Genomic DNA, 12994 nt, shown 5'->3' with positions numbered 1-12994 from the left:
TTAACATACAATTCATCATTTTGATAATATCGAAAGGTTCGGGATACAAAACGGGTCGGGTTTACATTAAGAATACAAGTATAAAATAACCCGAAATTGACAAATGTCACAGTATCCCTTACTTTAGGAAATTTCGTCCCGAAGTTAAGATGATGTAAATAAATATGGATATTTCTCCTTCATCGAGTCTTCTCGTTCCCATGTAAACTCCGCGCCACGCCGTGATTCCCATCGAACTTTAACTAACTTAATGCGACTTCGCTTGGTTTTCTTTTCATTGCGGTCCATGATTTCAACGGGTCGTTCAACCATAATCATTGATTCATTGACTTGTACTTCGTCGAGAGGTATATGGAGACTACCTTCGGCTAAGCACTTCTTGAGATTTGAAACATGAAAGGTTGGATGAACACCGGTGAGTTCTTTCGGTAGTTCGAGTCGGTAGGCTACTTTTCCGACTCGCTCAAGAATCTTGAATGGGCCTACGAAACGGGGAGCTAGTTTTCCTTTCTTTCCAAAACGAACAACTTCTTTCCAAGGGGATACCTTGAGAAGAACGAGATTGTCGACATTGAATTCGATCGGTTTTCGCCGTTTGTCGGCGTAGCTCTTTTGTCGACTTCTAGCGGCAAGTAGGTTCTTGCGAATTTGGTCGATACGGTCGGTGGCTTCTTGGACCATTTCGGGTCCGGTAATTTGAGCTTCACCGATTTCGTTCCAACTAATCGGGGAACGACATTTGCGACTGTAGAGAGCTTCGAAAGAAGGCATACCGATGCTAGAATGGAAACTGTTATTGTAAGAGAATTCAATGTAAGGAATGTGAGAATCCCAATTCCCACCGAAATCGAGTACACACGCTCGAAGCATGTCCTCAAGTGTTTGAATCGTACGTTCGGATTGTCCATCCGTTTGAGGATAATAAGCGGTGCTAAGATCAAGACGAGTTCCCAAGGTTTCTTGAAGTGATCGCCAAAAATGAGACGTGAATCGAGCATCGCGATCGGAGATGATAGTCAAAGGTAAACCGTGGCGACACACGATTTCGTGAACGTAGATTTGGGCAAGTTGCTCAACGGAGTATTTTTCTCGAATTGGAATAAAGTGAGCGGACTTGGTTAATCGGTCAATAATCACCCAAATGCTATCGTTGCCTTTTTGTGTAGTGGGTAGTTTCATTATAAAGTCCATAGCAATGTCTTCCCATTTCCATACGGGGATTGGTGGTTGCTCGAGTAACCCAAAGGGTTTTTGATGTTCGACTTTGACTTTAGAGCAAGTAAGACATTTCGAAACGTACGTTGCTACGTCTTTCTTCATACCCGGCCACCAAAAGGTAGAACGAAGATCGAAATACATTTTATCCACACCGGGATGAACAGAATATCGTGACTTGTGAGCTTCATCGAGTATGCAAGTACGAAGGTCATCGCGATCGGGAACCCATAAACGATTGAGATAATACAATAAGCCATTGGGTTTTGTTTCGAGTTGAAGCTCGGCTCCACATGACATTTCGTCGTACATGTTGCCTCGTCAACGGAGGTACGTTGGGCTTGATAGATTTTGGCTTGGAGATCGGTTTGAACGGTGACGCTAAGAAGCAAGACGGATTTGACATTAACCTTTCGACTAAGGGCATCGGCCACGACATTCGCTTTACCGGGATGGTAGCGAATTTCGCAATCGTAGTCACTAAGTAACTCAGCCCATCTTCGTTGTCTCATGTTGAGATCTTTTTGGTCAAAAATTGTGTTGAAGGCTTTTATGATCGGTAAAAACCACACATTTCGTTCCGTAAAGGTAATGTCTCCAAATTTTGAGTGCGAAAACGACGGCACCAAGTTCAAGATCGTGAGTCGTGTAGTTCTTCTCGTTGACCTTGAGTTGCCTTGAAGCATACGCGATAACTTGACCTCGTTGCATGAGAACGCAACCGAGACCTTGATGAGAAGCATCGCAAAATACTACAAAGTCGTCGTTTCCATCTGGAAGGGTTAGAATGGGAGCATTGTAAAGCATGTGTTTAAGAGTATTAAATGCTTCTTCTTGTTTGGATCCCCATTCATAAGGCTGTCCTTTGTGAGTTAGGGAAGTGAGGGGTAAAGAGATCTTGGAAAAATTTTGGATGAAACGCCGATAATATCCGGCCAAACCGAGGAAAGATCGAATTTCAGTGGGTGTAGTCGGAGTCTTCAAATCTTTGACGGCTTCGATTTTTGCGGGATCAACATGAATACCCTTGTCGTTGACGATGTGTCCCAAAAATTGAACTTCCTCTAGCCAAAATTCGCATTTTGAGAATTTGGCGTAAAGTCGTTCTTTTCTTAAGACTTCGAGAATGGAACGCAAGTGATGCTCATGCTCAGCTTTGGATTTAGAGAAGATGAGAATGTTATCAATAAAGACAATAACGAATTTATCTAGAAACAGTTTGCAAACGCGGTTCATGAGATCCATAAATACCGCGGGTGCATTGGTTAACCCGAAGGGCATGACCAAAACTTCGAAATGTCCATATCGAGTACGGAATGCGGTTTTTGGAATGTCTTCTTCGCGAACACGCAACTGATGATATCCCGATCGAAAATCGATTTTGGAGAAACACGTTACGCCTTGGAGTTGATCGAAGAGGTCGTCGATTCGTGGCAAAGGATAACGATTTTTGATAGTAAGTTTATTGAGTTCACGATAATCGATGCACATGCGAAATGAGCCATCTTTCTTTTTCACGAAGAGGACGGGAGCGCCCCAAGGAGAGGAGCTTGGACGAATAAAGCCTTTGTCGGAAAGTTCTTCGAGTTGGTTTGATAACTCTTGCATTTCCGACGGGGCTAAACGGTAAGGAGCCTTGGCCACGGGCATTGCGCCGGGCACAAGATCGATTCGAAATTCAACCGGATGAATGGGTGGAAGACCGGTAACATCATCTGGAAAGACGTCGAGGAAATCACAAACAATGGAGATATCTTGGATTTTTCTTTCCTTGTGATCTTTTACCACCGCTTGGGCTAGGAACGGAACATACTTTTGGCGTAAGTATTTTTGCGATTGAGAACACGACATGAGATTGAGCCTTTTAGGAAACATTTTTCCGTAGACCTTGAGAGTTTTACCGTTGACGAGCGGAATCCGAATGAATTTATCATAACAAACGACTTCGGCACGGTGCAAAGATAACCAATCCATTCCAACTATGACATCGAAACTTCCCATTTGCATCGGAATGAGATCGATGAAGAATTTACGCTTACAAAGAGTGAGAGAACAATTACGAAGGACCGAGTTTATGGTGATAGAATTTCCATTGGCAACTTCGACAGAAAAGGGTCGAGAAAGTTTAGTGCGAGGTACGGCAAGAGTAGATTCAAACTTTAATGAAATAAAACTTCTATCGGCGCCCATATCAAATAATATAGAAGCCAAATTCTCGTTCACTAAAAACATACCGTTCACAACATCGTTTGCCACTTGAGGTTGATTAGCATTCATCATAAAAGCTCATCCTTGGTTACCGGGATTTCCTTGAGGTGCATGAGGTGGAGGAGGAGGAGGTGCTTGGATGGCTTGCATGGGTTGGATGAGTGGTGCATTGAGTTGGGGAAGTTGAGGTTGGTAGATTTGGACTTGGTAGGCTTGGGTTTGATAGTAAGGTATGGTTACGGTTTGGGCTTGGTTTGCAAAAGTGAGTCGTGGGCAATTGTTGCGGAAATGATTTGGGTCACCACAGTTAAAGCAAGCTCGGGGTTGTTGATGAGGGTTTTGCGGGTAAGGTGCAAAGCGGTTTTGGGTGTTTTGTGGAGTGGTTCTTGGTTTGTTGGGTTGAGTACGTTGTGCGGAACGACATGTGTTATTTAGATGGCCAAAACGGTTACAAATGGTGCAATGGCGACAAGGTAAGTGAGATGGGTGATGAAGTTGACAATTGTTGCATAGTGGAAAAGTACCGGTATAGGGTTTTTGATTTTGTGGGGGAGCTTGGGGTTGTTGTTGCGGTTGCGGTTGTGTAACGGCATAGTTTCGGTGGTTTTGTTTGGGTTTCTTTTTGTTGTTGTGGCGGGAAGAGTTTGAGTAGTTGATGGCTTGAGGTGGTGGGTCAACTTTGGCTTGAGGTGCGGGTTCGGTTTTGCTTTTATCACTTTTCTTCTTGATGGTTAGCTGGGTCAACTTGTAAAATAACTTATAATAATACTCAAGTTTTACATTTAAAAAGTTAACAATAAAGCTTTTAAACAAAAGTTCGGTCTTATTCCGAGTCAAGGACCGAACCAAAAACCGAACTTTTGTTTAAAAGCTTTATTGTTAACTTTTTGAATGTAAAACTTGAGTATTATTATAAGTTATTTTACAAGTTCCATGGTAATTGGGTATGTGGTAACCATCCTCGGTCTTATTCCGAGTCAAGGACCGAACAAAAAACCGAACTTTTGTTTAAAAGCTTTATTGTTAACTTTTTGAATGTAAAACTTGAGTATTATTATAAGTTATTTTACAAGTTCCATGGTAATTGGGTATGTGGTAACCATCCTCGGTCTTATTCCGAGTCAATGACCGAACCAAAAACCGAACTAAACCGAGTTCACTCGCTTAAGACACACAAGTGTGTTTTTAGCCACCAAAACTCATATTTTTCTTCAAGATTATATTTTAAATCAATTTTAGTTAGTTTCTAAAAATACTTGGCATGTCGGTAACCAACTTGATCTTATAACAAGTTCGAACCGATAAGGTCGTATACTCGCTTAACGAACGTTAAGGTTCTTCACAATAGAACTACATACTTGGTTAAGTCTATTTTGATTTTATTGAGTTATCTCATAACATTTATTATTTTGGGAAGTTAACTCTGAGCTTGGTCAATTATCAAGTCTCGAACCGACAAACCCGAACACTCGTTTAAACCTCGTTTTGGGTATTCTTATAACCAAGGGTTTTGCAACATCGCATTTTAACCCACATTATTACTTAACATATGTTGAGTAAAAAAAGAAAAAAACTAATGAATAGAATACCGAGACCCGGTTTCGAGTAAACTTATTTTACAAAACTCGTTTCTTTATTTTCTCAAATATTTACATTTTAAATCCTAAACTTTATTTATTTACTTTATTTGTCATGTATTTTGTTTTAAACCCTTCCAAGACTACCTACTAACACAAGACCCTTTTAATATAGGTCTTGCTCGTTAAACCGATCTCTCCGATTATTCACGACACTATATTTCAAGTTACTTGTTAATGTGAGTACTTTTTCATCCCCCGTTTTCCATCTTTCATTTTGGGGGTGGCATTGCATACTTATTCAAATTCAAATGATTTATACTTGAGTCTTAAACCACAACACGTATTGTATATGTTTACTTAAATAAATGCTCGATTTGGTGTTATATGCTTTACATGATTATTTGCAAATTCTTGAATGCTAAGGCGGGTAGCCTCTTGAATGCTAAGGCGGGTAGCCTCATCAAAGTATGATCATACGTTAATTCCGAGTATATATGGTATCCCCATATAGAAAGGTGTCGTCAATGTATTCTTATTGACGATTTCATTATTGTCGTCAATGTATTCTTATTGACGGTTTTATTATCTAAATTGTTGCTATTATTTATTGTTTTCATATACTAGTTGTGGATTTCATACTATATACTTATTGTCCAAAACTATGAAAATTGCTCACCAACCTTCGTGTTGACAAACTCTATTTTATGCAATGTTACAGGTTTGATGTTAGCTTGATTGGATTACTTGAAGAAACTTATTATCTTGGCTTTAGGATATTAGAAAATAAAAGAACAAGTTATTTGTTTATCTATCTATTTGGCATTTTGTATGAACAATTGTTGTGTTATTTATGATGATATGGATTTAAATGAGTTGTTTAAATATTGTAACTTTATAGTGTCATTGTACAATGAGCAATCATGTCGCGCCTCGACGTTTCCGCCTTCATTGGTCGGGGTGTGACAATAATCACAGCATTATAAATAACATGTTAACCTATTTCAATTTTGTGAATATTTTGCTTCATTTGAACATAGTTTTGCATGACATGCTTTCAGTACAACGTTCTGATCACCACTGAATGAAAAGTTAATGCTGATACAAATATTTCAAATTTGATAAAAGTTAGAAACATTGATAGGTCGAGGGTGGCATGCCGAAAGTGTTCGCAATCTTTTCTTAAATTTTAATAGTCGAGGGAAAAATAGTCACCTTGCCAAATCCCGAACCTTTTGATTACTTCCAAAAATGCCCTTGAAATTAAATTTGAAACCCGAGTCATGTTTGAACTTCTAACTTTCATCCGTTTGACATTTTCAAGTCAGCACTTTGAATCTACAATCAATTTGACGATAAATCTATTTGCATTCTCAAACTTTTAAAAATACTTAGATGTCTCGTTTTTTACCCGTAACAAATTTTGACTTAAATGTAGTTAACTTGTATCAAACAATCTATTTACCAACTTTTGACCAATAAAATCAAATTTAAGTTCCACAAAAAACCCAAAATAATCCTTGATAAAAAAAACAAAGAAATTAAATATGATAAAATTTGTTATGTCTGAAAGTGATCGGTATATGTTATCCTTACATTTTAAGATATATATAATTTACTAAATTAATCAAAAAATAAAAATAAATGGATAGATTTAAAACATATATTTATAATTTATAAGTTTATATGACAATTTGCAATAATAATAGATAAATGGATTGATTTTATTCGATCGAGTTTTACACATATATATTTATAATTTAATGATTAAAAAAATTACTTTGTAAAATGAAAGCATATTCGAGTTTTATTTTTCTTTACAGTCTTCTACAATATACATAGTGCAATACCTTAATGATAACATTTGAAATTATATTCTTTTCAATCTTTGACAAATATGGTTTGTTGTTTATTTGTGGATTTCACAAAGTATTTTGAATATATGTAGTAAAATAATATGTTAATATTTATTTTTATAAAAATATATAGATATAATATAAATAGAGTGTAAAAGAAAAGTGAATAATTATTGATCTATCACATATATTAGGGTTAATTAAGATATTAGTTTTGAAGGGAAACAATTATGAGAATTAACCAAAAGATGACAAGTGTCTCCAATTATTTTACTGTGACACCCGGTAAATTCCCAATCCCTTAAACCAAGTAATCAACCTAAATATTAGGTAATTTTGTTATGTGCGCTCTGTGCGAGCGCGCCATGTTAGTCAGCGCGTGCATTTGTTATGTGCGCCCTGCGCGAGCGCGCCATGTTAGTCAGCGCGTGCATTTGTTATGTGCGCCCTGCGCGAGCGCGCCATGTTAGTCAGCGCGTGCATTTGTTATGTGCGCCCTGCGCGAGCACGCCATGTTAAGAACCAGCGTGAGCATATGTTATATGTGCCATGCGCGAATGTTTTGGCTTTATGTTTTCATGTACCTTAACGTTATGTTGTCTAATGGGTTGACCGTCACGCATGATGCTAAGGCGGGTGCACCCTAAATCGTTTATGCGCGTGCGGAAGGGAACTAACCTCCCCGCATGGCGGGAACATTGAGAGCTAGTTTGTCTGAAGCTCCAAGATGGAATTGACTTCAACATAACTGATCACTATGTTGAAATACCAAGACCACCTGGAGAATCTACAAATGAAACTCAATGTCCCTGACTGCGAGAAGGTCACGCACCTACCCGCAGCAAAGAAATGTCCTTCACGCAGAAAGCTATGCGCACAAAGTAATACGCGCAGAACACTTAGTCTATTCTCCAGTTGTAAGGAGATTACTCCCGCCCAAAAAGAAACGGTAGCGTGTTTCAGAGATTTTCCACTTTTTACTGTACACTGACAAAGTACCTGAAAAAGCACACTGTAACATGAAAAGTCAACTGTCAGCCACCCTACTCCCACCAACCACAGACCTGCATGTCCTGACCAAATCAAAATCAAAATCTTTTATCCACTACTCCACTTTTAAATAAATAATAATAATTTCCATACTTTATCATCATTACCCCTAGATATGAAAAGATTACAATCCCCTAAAGCAAGGGATTGTGTTCCCTTGAGTTTGCCTATAAATATGTAACCTAAATTATCACCCAAAACACACTTCAAAGAACTGCAAACTTGCACTAATCCTCTCCCAAGCATCCGTTGTTTTCATTTCCGATCCTGTTACTAGGTAAGCCGAGAATATAACCTTGAGATCTACTTTCCAACCCTTATATTCTCCCATTTCTTGATCTTAATATATATACTTCTTGTTATTTAATCGTATTCTAGACCTTCGATTCCGAGGCCAACACCAAGAAAACCCGAATCTCGATTAATCCCTTAACAAGAACCACAGGTGAGTCTCACAGCCCCTATTCTCGCTGTTTTCACTGTTTTTAAACTGTTTTCGGGGCGAGGGACACGTACTTAAATAATGTTTTATCATGATATACTTACAAGCTATGCAAGCGATTATGTGTTTAAATTATATTTCATGATGAGAAATGCGAACGGTTATCTAAGGTTTTCGATGTATGTGCGCTAGAACTCGAGTAAGTGATCACTTTACCATTGGAACTCTAAGGGTAGGGACTGCTGGTTTGATCCACCCACTCGTAGGGGTCGCACCTCTTTGCATGGACGAGTGCCTAGTATGGTCATGGGGCAGTACTATGGGTTTGAGCCCGCTCGTAGGGGTCGCGCCTCTTTGCATGGACGAGCGCCTTGTTTTCCGGCACAACGTCCGCGCGTAACCCGCGGGACGGAATTATTGATTAGCTCGTAGTGGCAGCGCCACTTTGCATGGACGAGCACATTTTCCTGAAACGTTCGCGCGTAACCCGCGGGACGGTATTACTTATTTTAGCTCGTAGTGGCAGCACCACTTTGCATGGACGAGCACATTTTCCTGAAACGTTCGCGCGTAACCCGCGGGACGGTATTACTTATTTTAGCTCGTAGTGGCAGCGCCACTTTGCATAGACGAGCACAGTTCCCAGAAATGTTCGCGCGTAACCCGCGGAACGATTTTATCAGAATATGTTGATAGAACCATGTCTTACCAAGCATGTGTTTTAATGATGCTATCAGAATTATGTTTCAGAATGATTTGTATCAAGATTATGATGCAATACGATTTATCAAGTTACTAAAACTTGTGAACTCGCTCAGTTTATACTGATTCAAATGTTTTTACGTGTCTTTCAGGAGATAATTAGGTAGCGCATGGAGTCACACTTAGAGCACCTCACGCTGAACATCTAAAACTAGCTTTTTGGAAGATTTTTAGTTCTATCCCTTCGATGCGCGTGGTTGTTCCCGCCGCGCAAGGGGATATGGCATGGAAATCTTCAACAGTTTTTATACTTGGATGTTTTTATGTAATTTTTAAACAATGTAATGTATTTGTATTAAACATTTCATGCGCAATGAAAATCTTTGAATGTTTGCAATGGCCCGTGCTTAATTATCAATCCCCACTCGCGCGCGCCCGGCTGTTTCCGCCGCTCAGGGCCGGGTGTGACAGATTGGTATCAGAGCACTGGTTATAGCGAACTAGGAAAAGAAGTTTTAACCTAGACTATAACCGTTGGGGGAAATCGCATGAAATATTTTCAAAAGAAACTATACACACACTTAGGAACACGGGTCACACAGTGTCTAGTAAATAATGATAATATTATGTGCTCAGAGTACATGCGCTAAGTTTGATATATTTTCATTCACTTTTAAAGCGAGAATGCCTCCAACTAAAGCCAAGGGAATTACCATGACACCCGAGGAACTCGCGGAAATAATCGCGCAAGCGATCGCAACACATGAGGCCAGCAAGGCCGAATCAAGTCAGGGTCGTCAGAATGAGACCCCAGAACCCGAATCAGGAGCCTTGGACAAAGGATGCTCCTACAAGACATTCATGGCCTGTAAGCCTTGGCCATTCAAGGGTACCGAAGGGGCCATTGGGCTCTACAACTGGATTGACAAGATGGAGACAGTTCTCTCCATTAGCGGATGTAGCGAGAACCAGAAGGTCCTTTACGCGACCTGCATGTTCCAAGAAGCAGCTTCGTCTTGGTGGAAGCTTCAAGTGAAAACCTTGGGGCGAGAAGTTGCTCTTCACAAGACCTGGGAGGAACTGAAGGAAATGTTGATGAGAAAGTTCTGCTCTCGCGCAGAAATCCAGAGTCTACAACAGGAATTCTGGAACCACACAATGGTAGGAACGGATATCGACGCCTACAACAACCGGTTCAACGAGCTTTGCCAGTTGGTGCCAGACATGGCAAACACGGAGGAAAAGAAGATCGAGAGGTATATCTTTGGGTTACCTCCTGTTGTTAGGGTTCCGCTCAACGCCGCAGCGCCTCCAACCTTTGATGAGGCGGGTAGCGCGGGCCATCACCCTTACAAGGGATACGGTCCGTGCGGGTATGTTAACTACGCGCGGAATCGAGCAGCGAACCTCTGATCCCAAGAGGAAGTGGAACTCTCACCACCGAGGGTCCGACTCCAAGCAACCACCGTTCAAGAAGCAGGAGAGCGTAAGGGCTTACGCGATCCAAGCCGCGGAGCCATCAAGGAAAGGATACAGCGGGCCTCGCCCATGGTGCAACAAATGCAAGTATCACCACGAGGGTGAATGCGCAAGAATCGAATGTGCCAAATGTGGCAGACCAGGGCACAAGACGATGAATTGCCGTGTCAGAGAAGCTGGAGCGAGCGACAACTGCTACGCATGCGGGAAGCCAGGGCATTTTAGTCGGGATTGCCCGCAGAAGGGAAACCAAGCTCGCGGGAGAGCTTTTGTGATCGGCGCAGGCGAAGCTAAAGAAGAGCCGAATGTGGTAACCGGTACGTTTTTGCTTAACGGACATTTTGCATCTGTCTTATTTGATACTGGCGCTGACCTAAGTTTTATATCCGCTGAGTTTAAAGACTCCCTAGTCTTAGCGACCAGTAGGCTAGACACACCTTATACTATAGAACTAGCCAATGGTAGGCAGTTATGCGCGAACGAAAGAACTGAACAATGTGTAATAGTCATGGGAGGTCACGGGTTTAATATTAACTTGTTGCCAATAGACTTGGGAAGTTTTGACATTGTGATAGGTATGGATTGGTTAGTCGAGAACCACGCGGAAGTTATTTGCCATGAGAAGCAGGTTCGGGTCCCACTGTTGAACGGAGAAACCTTGGTGATTCAAGGGGAAAGAAGGGGAGTTGCGACGAAACTAATTTCGTGCCTAAAGGCGCGTAAGTGCCTAAGGAAAGGGTGCTACGCCTTCCTGGCGCATGTCGTAGAGAAGAAAGGAGATGAGCGAAGAATTGAAGACTTACCAGTAGTGCGCGAATTTCCAGAAGTTTTTCCTGAAGATTTGCCCGGATTACCGCCGCCGCGACAAGTCGAGTTTCGTATTGATTTGGTCCCAGGAGCTGCGCCAGTAGCTCGAGCGCCTTATCGACTAGCTCCATCTGAGATGCAAGAGCTATCCAATCAGTTACAGGAACTATTGGATAAGGGTTTCATACGCCCAAGCTTTTCACCTTGGGGAGCTCCAGTACTGTTTGTTAAGAAGAAGGATGGTTCGTTCCGGATGTGTATTGACTATAGGGAGCTGAACAAGCTGACAGTCAAGAATCGGTACCCCTTACCGAGGATTGACGACTTATTTGACCAGTTGCAGGGATCCAGTTATTATTCGAAGATAGATCTACGGTCAGGATACCACCAACTTAGGGTCCATGAGGAAGATGTGCCGAAAACAGCCTTCCGAATTAGATACGGCCATTATGAGTTCTTAGTGATGCCTTTCGGGCTAACTAATGCGCCGGCTGTATTCATGGATCTGATGAACCGCGTGTGCAAACCATACTTGGACAAGTTTGTGATTGTATTTATAGATGATATTCTGATTTATTCTCGGACCAAGGCCGAGCATCAGCAACACCTGAGATTGATTTTGGAATTGTTGAGGAAAGAAAAGTTGTATGCGAAGTTTTCCAAGTGCGAGTTTTGGCTTAGAGAAGTTCACTTTCTCGGTCACGTTGTAAACGAGAAAGGAATACACGTTGATCCTTCCAAAGTCAAGGCCATCGAAAACTGGGAAGCGCCAAAAACCCCAACTGAGGTGAGGCAATTCCTAGGACTAGCTGGCTACTATCGACGCTTCATTGAGAACTTCTCCAAGATAGCTCTACCTCTGACCGCGCTAACTCAGAAAGACAAGAAGTTTGTTTGGGGCGAAAATCAGGAAGCAGCGTTTCAAATGTTGAAACAGAAGTTATGTAGTGCGCCAATTTTGTCTCTGCCCAAGGGGACGGACGACATCGTCGTTTACTGCGACGCTTCACATCAGGGACTCGGATGTGTCCTTATGCAGCGAGACAAAGTCATAGCGTATGCCTCGCGCCAACTCAAGACCAATGAAAAGAACTACACAACGCATGATCTGGAACTTGGAGCGGTTGTCTTCGCGCTAAAGATTTGGCGCCATTACCTCTATGGTACAAAGTGTGTAATCTTTACGGATCACAAGAGCCTTCAACATATATTTGATCAAAAGGATTTAAACATGAGGCAACGAAGATGGGTGGAGTTGTTGAATGATTATGATTGTGAAATTAAGTACCACCCTGGAAAGGCGAATGTGGTAGCAGACGCGCTAAGTAGGAAGGAGCGAATAAAAACACTACGAGTCAAGGCTCTAAGGCTGACCATTCGCGCAGATCTCTTTACCAGCATCCGAGACGCTCAGCAAGAAGCTTTGAAACCAGAGTTTGCTAAAAACGAATCCCTTGGGGGTATGATTAAGAATTTGGAACTTAAGAACGGCAATCTATATTTCGCTAACCGCATATGGGTCCCTCTCAAGGGAGGATTGCGTGAGCGAGTATTAAACGAGGCTCACAAGACGCGGTATTCCGTACATCCTGGCGCAGACAAGATGTACCAAGATGTTAAAGCGCTGTATTGGTGGCCCAATCTTAAAGGCGCCATCG

Source organism: Bidens hawaiensis, unplaced genomic scaffold (assembly GCF_021521415.1).
Source record: "Bidens hawaiensis isolate Kalapana, Puna unplaced genomic scaffold, B.hawaiensis_p1.1 tig00046096_1, whole genome shotgun sequence".
NCBI lineage: Eukaryota > Viridiplantae > Streptophyta > Magnoliopsida > Asterales > Asteraceae > Bidens > Bidens hawaiensis.
Note: the sequence above shows the minus strand (reverse complement) of the source record.